A 16,887-nucleotide genomic window follows, 5' to 3' on the forward strand; every position below is an offset into this window, starting at 1 on the left:
CCTTTTTTGTCTCCAGACTTCTTGGTAAGTGCTGCTAAAATGCTGTTCACAAAGTACCCAAAGCTTTACTTTGAAACCAGCACAAAGGAGCACAAGTGCTCACACAGCCTGGTGGCAAGTGTATTTACAGCATCCTCATCCTGAGATGCAATCACTGCTTTTCTTACTCCTGGAAAACAGATCTCCCTGCCACTCTGCTGACATCCCACAGCTACAGAAGTGCTGGACCCTGGCTGACCTTTTGTTGCTGAGATGGGGTAGGAGACACCAGAGTTGGAAAACTTGTCAAAATGAAAACAGTCTGTTTTTCTTTTATGCTAGAGAATTAATAATCACGACTTGATTCTTGGCTATGACCTCGGAGATGGAATGAAACGCACGGAGATTCCTGCTACTCCCCAAGGGAAACATTCACTCAGATGTGATTTCTTGAGGATCAGGGAGAATATTAGCTATAAACTTGCCTCTCTGCTCCAGCCATATTGACAGAGAAGGAAAGAATGTGGGGCCTTCTAACATACACAGTGCTATGTTCACCCATAGCCTTTTATTATTTTGTTATTAGCATCCTAACTTTCTACTATTACTGCTACTGGATGCTTTGGAGAGGCTGTAATTTGTCCTGGGGACAGAAGCACCAAGATGGCCATGGTCTTGCCACCAGTCACCTCCTGCCCAGACCGTGTCTGGGGACAACAGCAAAAGATTCTGCTAAGGCAGGTAATGAGCTCCTCTGAGAAACAGGGAATATATATCGATGGAGCTCAACGTGAGCTAGCAATGTGTGCTTGCAGCCCAGAAAGCCAACAGTATGCTGGCCTGCTTCTAAAGAAGTGCAGCCAGCAGGTCAAGGAGGGTCCCTCTACTCTGCTCTCGTGAGACCCCAGCTGGAGTGCTGTTTCCAGCTCTGGAGCTCCCAACATAAGAAGGAGATGGAGCTCCTGGAGAAAGTCCAGAGGAGGGCCACAAAGAAGATCAGAGAGGCTGAAGTACCCCTCCTGTGAAGACAGGCTGAGAGAGTTAGGGTTCTTCAGCCTGGAGAAGAGAAGGCTCCAGTAAGACTTTATACTGGCCTTCCAGTACCTGAAGGGGCTACAGGAAAGCTGGGGAGGGACTTTTTACAAGGGCCTGTAGTGATAGGACAAGGAGGAATGGTTTCAAACTGAAAGAGGAGAGATTTAGATTAGATATCAGGAAGAAATTATTTAGTGTGAGGGTGGTGAGACACTGGAACAGGTTGCCTAGGGAAGCTGTGGCTGGCCCCTCCCTGGAAATCTTCAAGGTCAGATTGGATGGGGCTTAAGAGCAACCTGGTCTAGTGGGAGGTGTCCCTGCCCATGCAGGGGGTTTGAAACTAGATGATCTTTAAGGTCCATTCCAACCCAAACCATTCTATGATTCTGTGACTCTATTAGCCTAAGCAAAGGACCATGCCAATGCAGGGCTTCTGTGTTTGGTTACTTAGAGCCATCTGAGTCTGAGGCAGAGGGTTTTGGTAATGTTATTTACATTTACTTAACACCCTTTACCTGTGGATTTCAAAGACCCTCATGCTTAATAATTAGTTTAGCCTCAAAGCCAAGTATTAAGGCAAATATTTACCTTCCTATTTGATAGGCAAGGATATACCTTCTTGGTACCTTCCTGACATACCTTCTTGAACGCTGGGTCTTTCAAAAGTGTTTATCTGATACCTTCCAACTAGGTTAACGTGAATCTCAGGACACTGCAATGAAGCAGCTGAGGCAATATGTGGACTGTATGAATCTGCTATGAGGGTGCCTTTGGGTATAGGGGTCTTCCCCCCTGATGGTATAATGCCCTTGGCAAATTGTTTTGAACCTCCAGTTCCTGCAGTCATGGGTCAAATCTGTGTTTTCAGTGCCAGTAGCTAGCTCTGAATCATATTAAAAGACCTCAAAGAACAGGATCTGAAGCCACTCGGTAGGCAAAACCCAAACCAAACACCAAGATGGAACCAAGCTAATTGTAGGACTTCTGAGATTTAGAAAGAAAGGAGACAGAAATTGTACTGTTACAGACAAAACCTAGAACCCAGATTTCAACCCTTCAAGGGGCAGAAAAGGCTTTTGCAACACACAAGTAGCAGAGACTCTCCCTGCCTCTGGGCTGCAGTGGGTTGCAGAGGAATGTTCTTGTGAGATGGGCAACACCAAGGGGCTGGTCCACCTCAGACTTAGGCAGGAGGACTTTTTTCTTTAGGACAGCAGTTATGTGCCAAGCCTGGGACTTCTGTATTTTGTAGAGTGCCACCCACCACTTCTCTGAATTCCTTGATACTTTCATCATTTCACCTCTTTAGCCCCTTTGTTCAGCAAAAGGTTGGCTAATGGTTAAAACATGCAATGGCCCAGTGCAGCTCCTTTAGACAGATTGGCTCGTCTTTTGTGCGTGTGTGGTAACCCCCTGAATACCTCCCAGGAGCATTTCAAGGGGAGTTTTGTGTTATAGTCCAGGAGATGAGATGCCAGATGTGAAATGTGCTTCATGTTTCCTAGGAAAACTGACTGGCAGGGAGTTTCCAGAATCAGATTTTAGAAAGCAGTTGTTAAAGACCACACAGATTTTTGAAGAAAATTACTTTTTCTGTTTAAAAAAGCCCCGACAAATTTCTTTTTCAATTTAAGCAGCCCTCAGGGAGAAACAGAACCAATGGTAAGTTCTACACTAGTTAGAGTCACCAGAGAATAATTTTCAAAGAACTAAACAAAACCTCACATAAACACACAGACATACAAATGCTCCTCTGCAGACAGATCAAAATCTCTCCTCCTACAGACTTTTGTCAATATCATGTAGCACAGTACTGCTGTTTGCCTCTGATTTTAGAATGAAAAAATAAAAAGGAAATGTCTGAATATATTTCTACATTGCAATATGTTAATGCACTGTCTGCTTTTCTGATGCTGTTCTTGAGATAAATACAGAATTAAGTGGATGAGACTCTATGGCCTGTATTATATAGAAGGTCAGATTTGATAATCTAATGGTTGCTTCAGACCTCACTCTGCAGATGAATCTTTGTAGAGCCATGCTTTGCTCCTGCTTTCATTCCTACATCAATAAGCTAAGCACTTCTTCCCCATATATTAACATTAATGAGATTTTTAGGCATTTGGAGTAAGGGGAAAAATGCAGCCTTAGTATTTGCAATTGCAAATGAGATTGTACAACATTAAATTAACTTTAAAAGATGACACTTGTGCATTTTGAAGTGGTACTTGTCTACCACTTTTTTAATCATGGAACAAATAGGAAGAAATGGCATAAAGGTCTGCATTTACAAAGTTTACACCAAAACCCCAGGGTCAGCTCTGCCCATGCTCTGGCCAGTCTGCTGGCAGACAGAACACATGATAAATACTAATCTAACACTAAAAGGGTATTGCCCTATTCTCATCAATTACAGCACCACCTCGTATGGCTGAGGAATGCAAGGCCATGTAGGTAACAGAGTTTTGAAAGCTCTGCTTCCATAGAAAACCTGACCTGCCTGCTTTGCCCAGAGAACCAGGGAGTCCTGCTGACTCTCCTTGAGGCTTAGTGGTAACAGCCCTCTTGCTGAAGGAGTGGGAGACGCAAAACCCACTCTTGTACTGCACCAGAAAGGTGGGGTAAGGCACCAGAGTGCCTTTAATCAAGCTCCTGCAGAACCACCAGACTCTGCCTTGTAAGCTGCAAACCCTGGAGGACATGCTCCATGGTCCCCACAGCCTCCAGCACCATGTGAGGTAATCATAACAGCATTTTTCTATTTGATATTTTGAAATTATGTATTAACACTGAGTTACCTGATGCTAATATGGTTCATCTTGTTTCAAGTTACATGTAAGGCTTTTAAGCCACATAGTAATTTCACTCCTGAAGCTGGTGAGGGGAACTGGGAAAAGAGTAAGATTACACAAGATTGGAACTAATTTATTTAAACTAAAGGTCTACTTGGCCAGTGAAAATGTCCTTACAACTAACGAGGAAAATACATCCTACAGATTTAAGCTGCCACAGAGATAAGATCAAAGGGACAGACATATTTAAACCCCTGGATTATGAAGGGCAAGTAAAACATTAGGGCCATGGACTGGCCTCCCCTGAAGCTCTTACAGATGTGACTACAGTGGAGTTATGAGCACTGCTGCTGCCTGGATACCAACTGCTCCACCTATGGTCATTACCAGAGGTCCCTGCTGATCCTGCAGTTCAAGATGCCACAATAAGTAATGATCTAACTTCATGTCACTTTAGGACAGGGCGCTTTAAAAGCATATGTGCAGTTTAGTCTGAAGGCAGCATGGGGATGGTGATAAAGCTAGTGCTTGGGTCTGTCTTTCAACAGTTCAACTTGGACTTCAGCTGGGCATTAAAGGTTTTGGGAAGACAGCTGATAAAAGTACCCATTCTTCCCAGAAAGGGCTGACAACACCATATGCGCAATTGATCATGTTCAGGTTTTTTTTCCTGCAAAAATTGTACCAGGGTACCAAGAAGAAGGGCACGTCAAGATAAAAGTTTTCTTCCTTTTCTGGTGCAGCAACTGAGTTGAATCAGGAGACAACATGAGCAGCAGGAGACTCCTGAGCTCAGTGGCATTTAAAAGAAGAATTAAAAAAAAAAGTAGTTCGGGGACATTTGAACCCAGAAGCTTCTCATCTCCATCAGTCCCAAACTAACAATGAGGGAGGAAGGCTAAGTGAAGCACACTCTGCTCATGTGGTGTCTTCTGTACAGCTTGGGTAGGGGGTTTGACTGTAGTGCACTAGGAAATATACTAACCAGAAATATACATGCTGACTAAGTGAAAATGATCAAGGCACAACATGCAAAGGTTATTCAAGGTAAATCACAGTAATGAGGTGGGAGATATTTTCTTCTGGTTACTTGGTCACAGCAGGATAAAGTAATCTTTGAGGGCCCCTCCAAGTTGGATGGTCAAGCAGCAAGTTCAGATTTAAACACACAACACTTTTAATTTATTTATTTTTCTTGAATATAGTAGTATACCTAAAACTAGGAGCACTGAAAGCATTTTTAAATAGAAGGATGGAAAAACCTGTGTCATTCAAAAACCCCACTAATAAAATTTTGCCTTGCTAAAAAAAATATTGTGTCCAAAGCAGTATCCCTCACACTTACAAGGCAGGGTTTTATTTATTTCTATTGCAATGCCTGCAGCTGCTGCTAGCTCTGCATATTACTGTAACCAGGCTCACAACCAGCCTATGCTGGAAGGGCTAACTTGACACTTGGACATGGCAGAGTAAAGGGCAAAATGATCCAAATTAGAGTGGAATAAGAAGGATAAACATTGTGAATGGGGTTTGCAGTCCCATGCCCTGCTAAATTGCTTTTTCTCTTCAGTTTTGCATTAACAAAGACTTTGCGTCTGCCTTTAATTCTCCAGTTGCATTTGTGTTTGTAGGTTTGGGTTCTGTCCTACACCAGAACTACACCGGTTGCCACAGTGTTGCCCCTGCCTGTGGTCGAAGCAGCTATCAACCAAAGTCAGCTGTGTCTCTGCTGAACATCCAGTTGGGTCCATCCAGCAGCACTGTTAAGCTGAGCGTAAACCAGAGCTCATCTCCACCAAAATCTTCTTAACGGTATTTGTTTAGAAGGTGTGTGCAGCAGGCTCATCAGCCATTGATAACCAAGATCTTAAAGTGAAAAGTGTCAGACAGGCTAACTATAGGTGGCACTAATGGTCCTAGTTATGTGACATCAAGAGAGACTAGTATTTCAGCTGACTTAAAATCCCTCAGGTATTACCAGGTGTCCTTCCCCCAGCCCACCAACCACACCATCTGAGTTCTAGGAGGTGTTTGCTATAAAATGTTTCTCAGTATTATTTGTATTTCCCAAATGCTGAAGGGTGGGGTTTTTTGAGCATGAGGTTATATGCAAGCACATTTCCAACGCTGTTTTCACATGAAAAGTGTGAATAAGATTCTTGCAACCTTGATGGACAGCCCTGAAGTTACAAACATATTTTAGACTATTTTAATACTTGGCTTTTACAATTTAGATCCATAGCTACCCTACTTGGTGTATATATATTCTCTACACTAAATTCTAGATTGTTTTCTTAAGAAAGGTTCAGCATCGGACAATAAATGGGAACTAGCAATGTATCATACTTGACAGTCTAAGCATTAGCATCTCTCAAATAATCACAAATAATTATTACTTTTTGCAGTTTTCTAAAGATGACAGACAATTATAGCTATGTGAATCAAAACACTGAATCTAAAAGAACAATTGCATGTTAGATAAAGGATATTATTAAACTGACCTGGACTGCAGTAATTTTTTTAAGTAATAGATTTCATACTTTGATTTATTTGACATTTCATAGCATATTACTCTTGACTTAACTTTTTCAAAAAATCCCCTGCACTCAAATGAGAACCACACTAAAACCTCAATCAGTATTTGTTCAGAGTCCAATGAAGCAGACTAGAAAGCACATTCTGTGTGCTGGAGATGGAGATACTTAACATCTTCCCTGACAACTTACAGACAGACAAACTGGAATGCAAATTTGCTATGAAAATGTCTCTACAGAGTGGCTGGATAATAGAAGATAACAAAACCAATATTAACGTAGGAGCATTTTTACTAAGTGAGAAAATTTTAGAGACAAATTATATCCTCTGAGGGAAACTCTTGAAATATTACAAAGCTGCTTTGTTTTCTTCATTTCTGATGAACTCATTGCCCCACGGAGAAGATAAGGCCAAATATGCATATTTTTCAAATAATTCTCTGTATTGAAAGCCAAGATAACCATACCACCTTCAGTTCCCACTGTACAGAATGCAGCCAGGCTGTGGAAAGAAGGACCAAAGTTTTTGAGAGTAATACTGTCACACACAGTAGCTGCTAGCACTTAATTGTCAAAGCTCCTAAACTGCTTCACATATTCCCTCCTTCATCCTATACACAGTCCCAACTTCATCTGTGTGCATGGACGTAGAAGGGAGGCTGAAATAATTCAGCAGTACCATTACTTTGACTCTGGGAGCTACAACTAATTGAAAAATGCCACGCCCCAAGCCCCCATCGACTTCAGGATTCACTCACAGGTACATGATTTGGGTGCTAGAAAAGAAACAACACTAAACCAGACAAAATCCATCAGCAGATGCACATGCAGCTGCAGATGCTGAAGCTTTCCTGAGAAAACTTGGCAACAAGGTCATTAAGTACTGGCCTTTTTGTCTTGGGGAAAAAGTAAAATATCACAGTGAGCCTAAATGATGCAAAAATCTCCCTGAAAAATCAAGTCTTGGCACCAAGTGATACCAGCTGTATGTTAAAACCATCTTTTTAATCAGCCTAGGACTCTGTCACACAATAAGGTAAGGATTCAGGAAGAAAAGAGGGAGCCTTCTTCTAAATACCAACCTTCTGCATAGTCCCAAACGTCTTTGGAAGCCTACCCATTCCCATTCTCCCTGCTCAAAACTATTTGGTGTCAGAATTCACACAATATGTAGGGCCTGGGGGCTAAGAAGATGAATGTATGCATCCTGCAAAACATCTCCTATGAACAAGGAGCTGGAAAGGTTGGAAATCCCCGGGAAGACCCAGCAGAAAGACCTATGGCCTGTCCACACAGGGGGTGAAGTATGAGCTGCTGCGTGTGCTGCTATTCAGAAGTTTTAGGGTAATCTTACAGCCACAGGGCAGGCAAAACCAAAGTGACCAAGTTTGAGTCAACACACTTGAGAGGTAAGAAATCATCTGGAAGGCCAGAGGAGCCTCGAGCTGGGAATAATTAAAGCAAAAAAATCTTCATGTTGGCAGGTTTCTTGGGATTTAATTTATAGAAGACAAGTGTGGAACCTTGCATTCTGTGTACAAAGAGCACTTTCCATCGGTCAAGACTGGCAGTGGGAAGGGAGGGGGGAGAAGGGGGATTTGGCAGATAGCCAATCCCCTTTTTTCTTCTCACAGGAAGAAGATGCGGATGAATCCCCAGGCCAGGATCTCGGTTGCCATGGATGGGTGAGGGTGATGGAGCTGAGGTGCCTTCCCGTGGTGGGGGCTCTGCTGCCCAGAGCCTGAGCTCCCTGTGCCATTGCTGAAGTGGCTCAGCGATGCCTTGACAGAAAAGGACAAGGCGTGATGAATCTGTCGGCTCCTGGCTCATTCTTTAAGTGCAGCCATAAATCACTGCTTGTATTAAAAAGCTGAAAGGTCTGGCTATTCTATGAATTTAATTTTAAAATGAAACCTTTCTGCCCTTTCCCCTCCAACACACACACATGCACAGACAGATCTGCACACATGTGATGGGTGGAGCTGAGTTCATGCCCTCTGGACCAGTGTGTGTAACCTGTAACACACAGGGACACAACCATGGTCTTTCTAACACTTCCTGGTCATCAGGCATGGATGTTTCACCTCTCTGCTACCTACAATCACTGGTCACTCAAAGCTGCCTCAAGTAGCCCTTAGGGGCCCCTACCTATCATCACCTTTGATGGACTTAATTACACTAATGGAGGATTTGACAGACATACAGCAGCAAGGAATGAATTTTCTCTCACACAGGTGAGGGACTGGCAGTGGGGCCCTGGTGGTGGGACACAACAGCATGCCACATCCAAGAGTGTGAGGCTGCATGAACTTCTTGGCTGAGGGGAAGCCGACTGCACCTGGCTTTGTCTAGGAAAGCCCCTTCCTGAGGATATGCAACTTCTGGCTGCAGCTGCTTCAGAAAAGGCTGGGCTTGCAGAACTGCTTTCAAGTCACCAGGGACTGTAGATAGGGTCAAAGGGATTTCCACTGTTTATCTCACCACTCCCAGTTTGCAATCACAGTGTAAATGAATCACAAACTGGGACAACCCAAGCCTGGGGACTAGCACATGTGCTGGGAAGCTCAAAGCCAAGGGAGTGATCAGTAAGTGATGTACTCTGCTATTACATCTTTACTGTGGGAGCTGTAGATGTGGTTTTCAAGAAGAGGCTTGAGGATTGTTTAGCAAAAGGCATGCCATGGATGTCTGCAGATGGTGCACCAGGAGGAGCACTGGGCTGGAGATGCATGGAGTCAGCCAGGGTGGAGCTGGGAGTATCCCTTAAAAAACAGAATAAGAAACTGCATTTTAACACAGTGGGTATCTAGGAGACAATGGAAAAACTGACATTTATTTTTCTCTTGCAAGAAGTTGTGGTAGCAAGGGTGAGATAAACTGGGTGGAGAGGGAAAACAGGATGGAGAAGACACATAAATACAAAAATGCATAAGAAATTCCAAAGGGAGGAAGGGAATAATCTTCTGTCTGGACTCACTGTGGTTAGGACCAATAGTAATAAAGGTAAACAAGAGAGAGTCCATTTAGATGTAGGAAAAATCCCAACTGTAAGGGTAAGGTATGTCTGTGCTGGAAAACAGGGAGGGATCGCTAGCATTGGGAACCTCCACAACATGCCCAAGAAGGTGTCAGAGTGACCTAAATGATCCTGCCAGGTGGGCAGCTGTCTCCTTGCAAGTCCTTCAAGCTTCACAAACCTGGGATGGTGGTTTCGGAAGCTAAACTCACTGTTGCAAACCTAGATATTTTACACACTTCAGGAACAAGGCTTTCAGCAAATGCTGCAGAGCCAGAGAGGCCAGTGAAACCTCCCTCAGGAAAGGGCAACAACATCAAACTATGAGATAGGCAGAGAACAGACAGGTGCACAGACACCACCACAACAGACACTGTGTGAGACCCTGCACAGGACACAATGGAGGAGATGCAGGCAGCCTGAACACCTGGAGTGGCCTGGGACACACATGCCCCGATCACCCTAGCAACTCTAACCTGGCAGCCGATGTTAATGGATTTCTCAGTAACACAAATCTTCCTCCTATCCTTCTGGGTTGCAGCTTAGGTGTCATACAGTCAAGTAGAAATACTTATTTTCTTCTCAGCAAGGTATCTGCTGTTTTAACTGAATACAATTTACCCAGTCCCATGCTACATCAGAATAATATGTTTCCAATTTTTAACTCAGCATGTAACACACCAATATTGCTCCAAAGCTTTTGAAACTCAAACAGAAAAAACAGTTGCTGCATAGCTGCTTTCTTTATATATAATTCACGGGCTTTAGCAACCTGCTGAGGAGAGGGGAACCTCTTAATTATGTATTTAGCTGTGTAGAGTCCCCATTCCCCGAGACCCGGGCAAGCACTCTGGGCAGAACACTGCAGGATGTTCTCCTAACATCTCCCTCCCACACACCAGGGATACAGGCTCAGGCCTCCACCAAGAAGCACAGTGCTGCTTATTTTAAAGTAAGACACTGGAAGTAGGGGTGATGACACCCAACAGTGTATAACCTTGCTGAAATCTCTCCTCTATGAGGCTCACTTGCTGTCTAAGAGGACAGTGCAAAGGACCAGAGGAGAAGGAAAAGAGAGAGCCAATCTAACCCCCCAGAAGGTCAGTGGCAGAAACAAGACCAGATTTCATCTCCTATCTCAGTCTGACTCTTTTTTTTCATGTAGTGATTTGAATGAATTCAGCCGGACACAAACTGGCAAAATACCTAATCCTTTGGCTAATGGATTCTCTTCTCCTCAACTAAACTATTACAAATTAACACTGAATTTATTTTACTTCCCTTTGGTGAGGTTATATTGTGCTGAGACCAACCTTGCTGTTCCAAGGTGACTCTTTCTGGCACATTTCTTCATGCTGCTCACTAACATTAAAAGAAGGCAACTAACCAGGGTTGCTCTTTCTGCATAGCCTTAATTACAATTAACTGGAAACTTTTCACCTTTCTGCTGCTGTACAAAAAGAATTAGATGACCCCCTGCTTGAAAAGACAAAAGGCCTTTATTATTAAATGCTAGCATTCATTTATAATCTTAATTACAACAGGCTTCCCAGGAAACCTTCCTGATGCAGAATGAAGTAGTACAGAAATAAGATTCTGACTTAACATGGAAAGCCTGTTTCATCAACAGCTTCCTGGGTCTGATTTCCTCTATGTTGAGATAAATACCAGTGGCTTCAAATCTGAACCAATCAAACCAGCAGTAGTCATTTAGTTGAACCCTAACGTTATCAGGATTGGGCCCAAAAAGGGAACAAAGCAAAACACTGAAAGTGCACTATGACACAGGAGAAGGATTTGTTTGCTTTTGCAGCACTTCCCGATTTTGTTGAAAAAACCCCACAGATGTGTCAGTCTTTGTGCACTGAAAGAAACTCAATGCTAGTAGCTGACCACAAATTACTCCACCACAGCCTTCTCAGGAACCAAAGAGCATAAGACTGCCCCTCCTGTTGGCCACTGAAGCCTCTTCCTAAATGCCAGCATACTCCATCCACTGTGCCAGCTCTACAGTGACGACAACATCCAACACTGTGCGGATCTGACCACCAGGCCCTTGCTGGAAACTTCCTGTCAACATGAGTCCCTCTGAATTGCAATGAGGGAGACCTCAGAACAGCAACAAAAGAGCAGAAAACATGCCTAGGTAATCTTTAAATCCTGACAAGCCTAAAAGTGTCTTGGTCGTATTTTTAAGCATCTGGCTTGCTACATAAGCCTTCTTATGTCAGATCGTGAGGGCAATGTTAAAAGTAACTTCCATCAGCTATTTAAGACAACTGGAAGGTGCAATTATTAGCACGATGCCTTGTTAATTCCCCTCATCTGTACAGCTGTGTTTACTGTGATTTACAAGGGTTCTCTGTCTCATCTAATAATAGATCCATTTAGGGACTGCATACTAAATGTTAATTTACAACAGAAGAACAAATTCTTAGTATTTCTTTAAATGGCAGCTATTTTTTCGCAACTGTTCCCTCATCTACACCCTGAAAGAAATTGCACATCATCTTTCTGCCTTCCCCCACCCCACCCCCCTTTAAAAAATGCTCATTCTTTTTTAAACTTCCCAAAGAAAATTAGTAGAAAAGGCCACTCTCAGCTCTTGCTTTCAGGATCCTTCCCTGGCTGCAGCCAAGCGCCGTCTCCTTGATCTCTGCTCCTTTCAGGGCTGCTGAACATGTGCCAGCCTTTCATCATCTCCTGCTCTATCCACTGACAGGGCTGGCTCCCTCTTTGCTGCTCTCATATCCCTGACTTCTGCTTTGTCCCACCTGCAGCTTGAGCACGCCGGCAAAGATGAGAAGAAAAAGGAGCTCCAGGACCCAGTTTTCAGCCAGCTCTTGCTCTGCATGCTAAACCCCCCAGGCAGGTCCTTGCTGTCCCCGAGCTGACTGCAGCGTGAGGCAGGTGCTCACGGCATTCATGAGATGAAAGATGGGGGAGATACCCCCTCTTCCCCAAGGAGCAGGACGAGGTGCCAACCTGCAGCCCTGTGGCCTGAAGGGACACGTTCTGAGGGCCAGGAGAAAGTCAAGACACTCAGCGGTGCAGGTGAGGGGAGCCAAGAGCTTGCACACAGTGGCAGCAGGTCCTCTCGGGGCGCTGGGGAACTGGCCGGCTCTGTCCTGCTCCCGGGGCAGCCCTGCTCCCCCGCCGCTGCTGGGGCCCCTCGTGGGGCAGAGGGGTGCACTCTGTCTCCAGCCCCTCGCATGGGCAGCTTCCCGTGGGGCCAGGTAACGCGTAGAACCCGGCGGTTCATCACCCACTGTGCCACTTTTCTGCAGCACAGCCTTGGAAACGTACTGGGGAGGGAACCGCCTGCTGGGCTAACAGAACCTTCAGCAACCACTGGCTTCTGCTTGCCTACTCCTATCAGCTTGTTACTGCTCTTAGGGCTTCTTATTTTTATATGCTACTTTTTTTTTTCACTGTAGTAAAGACTTCAACAGAGTTTCCCACAGTGTCCTCTTGGAGAACCTGGCTGTTCATGGCTTGGATGGGTGTACTGGGTTGAAACAGGCTGGATGGCTGGGCCCAAAGAGTTGTGGTGAATGGAGTTAAGTCCAGTTGGCCATCAGTCACAAGTGGTGTTCCCTGGCCTCAGTGGTGGCCTCAGTCCTGTTTAATATCTTTATCCATGATCTGGACGAGGGGATCAAGAGCACACTAAGATGGGCAGGAGTGTTGATCTGGCTGAAGGTAGGAAGGCTCTGCAGAGGGATCTGGGGATGCTGATTAACACTTGGCTGAACATGGCCAGCAGTGTGCCCAGGCAGCCAAGAAGGCCAACGGCATCCTGGCTTGTATCAGAAATAGTGTGGTCAGCAGGAGTAGGGAAGTGATGGTCCTTCTGTGCTCAGCACTGATGAGGCTGCATCTCCAGTACTGCATTCAGTTTTGGGCACCTCACTACAAGAAGGACATCAAGGTGCTGGAATGTGTCCAAACAAGAGCAGTGAAGCTGGTTAATGGTCTAGAGTACAAGTCTTATGAGGAGTGGCTGAGGGAATCGTGGTTGTGTAGCCTGGAGCAAAGGAGGCTGAGGGGAGACCTTCTCACTCTCCACAACCACCTGAAAGGAGGCTGTAGTGAGGTGGGTGCTGGTCTCTTCTCCCACATAACAAGAGATAGGACAAGAGGAAATTACCTGAAGTTGTGCCAGGGATCATCTAGATTGGATGTTAAGAAAAATTTCTTCATGGAAAGGGTTCCCAGGCACTGGATCAGGCTGCCTAGGGAAGTGGTCAAGTCACCATCCCTGGAGGTATTTAAAAGACATGTAGATGTGGTGCTTAGGGACATGGCTTAGTGGTGGACTTGGCAGTGCTGGGTTAATGGTTGGACTTGATGATCTTAAAGGTCTTTTCCAACCAAATGATTCTAGAATTTTCTCTTTGGGTAACAAGTAATGCTAGTAAACTGAGCAGGAATATATATACCTCCCTATACATTTATAGGCATGCATTTGCATGTGTACATTCCTGCCCACATCCCAGTAGTAAGTGCCCAGATGGCACACCAGCTTATGTGGGTCATAGATCAGGAGACACAGGGGCTTCCAGGCAGTACTGAAGCCCTGAAAGACATTCTCATGTGTAGGTAGGTGGGATTGAAAAAAATTCAGTAGCACCATGGAGAGGAAGCATGCACTGGCACTGATCTTGCTTAGGTGAGAGGTATGAGAAGCATTCATGGTTCCCACGGGCAGTCAGTACCCAGGAATTGTTGTCACCTCTCTGATGATTTCAGGCAAGACAGCAGAGGCACCTGATGGCTCCTAAGAAACCCTGGGAGCTGATGCTGCTCTGGTTTATTGAATAGAGGGTGTTTGTCTCCAGAGCTGCCAGGTGACAGAAGAGAGAAAAAGTGACACATTCACACAGCACTGGCATAGCTGGTAGTCCTGGCCAGGAGAAGCAAACCTAAATTACAGTTTTCAGCTAAGAGAGCTGTTGTTTTAGAGTCTCTGTGCAGCAACTTCCCCCCACTGGATCCATGAATGAAGAGCTAACAGTACTTCCTCCAACTTGCAGCATTGCCTGTTGTAGGACCTGTCTTTGCAAGGGAGGGAGGGCTGCCAAGTGCTGCCATGCCCTTCACCCCATCACAGGGCTTCCATGGCACAAATGCCTCCCACAAACATGCTGATAATTAACAGTGGGTTTTGGTCTTTGAAGGTATCCTGCCTTTTATGAGATGCATCAGCACAGCTGACCTAGAGATTAACAACAGCATCCAACTGCTCTCAACCCTTTTAGTTCTGCACTTCAAATATAAAACTGATTTTGTGAAAGTCTGCTTATCCTGTTGTTTATAAATCCCTTCTGGAGGTTAATACTAGCTGGAGCAGGTCACCATGTGAGGGTTCCGTCTGCAAGAACTGCACATAAACTCTTTCGATCAGTTGTCTACAACCTTTTACACATTTCTGTAATCCATTCCCATATGTATTTTCCAACTGCTGTGTAACCCAGCTAACATGAGCAGGGAAGTCTCACAAAGCCTCTTCCCAACTCCTCCTATTGTTTTTAGAGACTTTCTCTTCCTGCTCCATGGCCTGACTTTATTTCTGTCTTTGTTTTTTAAGCTTTGCTCACAGGGCAAAGCAGTATGTGGGATTCACTGCTTCCAGGAACAAAATGCAATTTCATTCAACTTCCTCTGTCCTCGTGGGTGTTTTCTTCCAGCTCACCATCACCTCTCTACATGCAAGGGCAAGCCCCCACCTGCTCAGCACTCTTCAGAAGTGGTCAATACCCCCTAAGTCAGTAAAGCCACTGTGTTCTCTCAGCCCCTGGCTAACGCGACACAGGGTTTAAGGTAATTCTATTTCATTTAAGGTTAGCCTTACCTCTTTATTCTTCCTGAACTTCTTTTTCACTTGTGTCTCTTACTGCTCTTCCCTCACTCTGCTTGGCTGTTCCTCATGTAACCCTCTTAGCATCCCTTTTGCAAGCTGCAGTCAATACCACTAGAGCTCAAGCTGAACTTTCAAACCCACAGAGAGCTGGGGGCAGAGGAGGGAGATGCAAACATTTTCAAAAGAAGACATGAATGTTAAACAGGATGAGTAAGAGGCTGCTCCAAAACACAGTTAGTACTTAGGAGATTGAGATAAAAAGCAGCTACCATACACTACTAGTTTAAACCTGATGCAGAACATCTGCTCCTGTTTCACTTTTAGTGATTCATGTTCCCTTGTCTGCAGCTCCAGAGAGAGAAGGACCACCTGAGCAGAGATAAACCACAGGTTCACTTATACTGTTTCCAGGAAGACAAAACACTTGCCAAGATTAGGTGAGAAAAACTGAACTGCTGAACTGCCAGCTAGGCAATACCAGAGATTATGCATCAGCCCAAGAACACTTTTTGTTTCCTCTTCACCCATGCCAACAATGCAGACAGGACTGAGCCCCTCTTGTCCTCTCCCCCCATTAGTTTTTGTAGATCAACAGAGATAAGTAAATCTTAGGGAGCACAACTGTATCCTAAAATTACAGCTTGTTGTAAGTACTATGAAACATCTCAGGCCCCCGTGGCAAAGCAGTGGATCAGTCTTGAGTCCACTAAAATATGGGCATATTTTAGCTAGTGCCTGCCTCATCAGGGACTGAAGAAAACAGATGTACATGTTCAGTGGGAATAAGTGCTGGTTCCCAAATAAACCTCAGATAAACTGCAGAGGGATCTGCAGGTGCTGGCAGGATGGATAATTTCTCCTGAAGCTGCATCTGGAGCTGCTATTGCAGTGAGGTCTGGGATAAAAATAACACTCAGTACTTCCCTGGTCTTCTTCCATCTGTAAACTTCAAAGCATAATGCACCATCCCTGCTTTCCAGATGTGAGAAGCAAGCCACAAAGAACTAGTCCAGTGCTGCTGCATTTTCCTACCACCTTCACAAGCTGAAGTCTGTCCTCTCGCAACATCTCTTCCCTGCCCAAGCACAACTCTGTTGGGCTCCAGGCAAGGCAACTCAAAACTACCAGCACTTTCAATTTTCTGTGATTCTCTTTGTATTTTAAGATGGAGGGTGGGGTTTATTTGTCAGCCCTGGTTGCTGGTACTTCTCTGGGAGAATTTCAGAACAAAATATCTCTTTAAATACTTGTAAACACTTGCTCACCCTGAAGTTTCTAGTCCCGCTAGAAAGTTTCTAGTCTTTTACTTAACCATAAAGGTTAAGTAAATGGATTTAACTGGAGTGTCAACATTCACGTTGAGAAATTGTGACAGTAAAGAATGCTGGTAAAGAATGCAGATTACAAATATTCAAAGCATTTGGTTTAGACTTAAACCTTTCCCTCTTTCCTATTTATTTCCTTAACACTTGTGAGATTCACCATTGGTTGTACCTTCCATATCAAGTTGGTGTCTATGAGAAATTAGTAATACTCATTTGGCACTGAAAATGCATAGCATGCAGTGTAGCAACACATCCAGTTCTCCATTTATCAAAACAGCTACCAGATATGTCACAGAGATCTCATGGAAAGTCACCAGAGTTCAGTAAAGTTAGAGCATTCCTG

The 16,887-nt window shown here is 44.5% G+C and overlaps 1 protein-coding gene across 1 annotated transcript in view; it reads right to left on the reverse strand.

Moving 5' to 3' along the window:
* Positions 1-16,887, reverse strand: part of CHST11 (carbohydrate (chondroitin 4) sulfotransferase 11) — a 104,001-nt gene that overhangs the window by 1,606 nt on the left and 85,508 nt on the right. The window lies entirely within an intron of this gene.

Source organism: Chaetura pelagica, unplaced genomic scaffold (assembly GCF_000747805.2).
Source record: "Chaetura pelagica isolate M959 unplaced genomic scaffold, ChaPel_1.0 scaffold79, whole genome shotgun sequence".
Classification (NCBI taxonomy): domain Eukaryota; kingdom Metazoa; phylum Chordata; class Aves; order Apodiformes; family Apodidae; genus Chaetura; species Chaetura pelagica.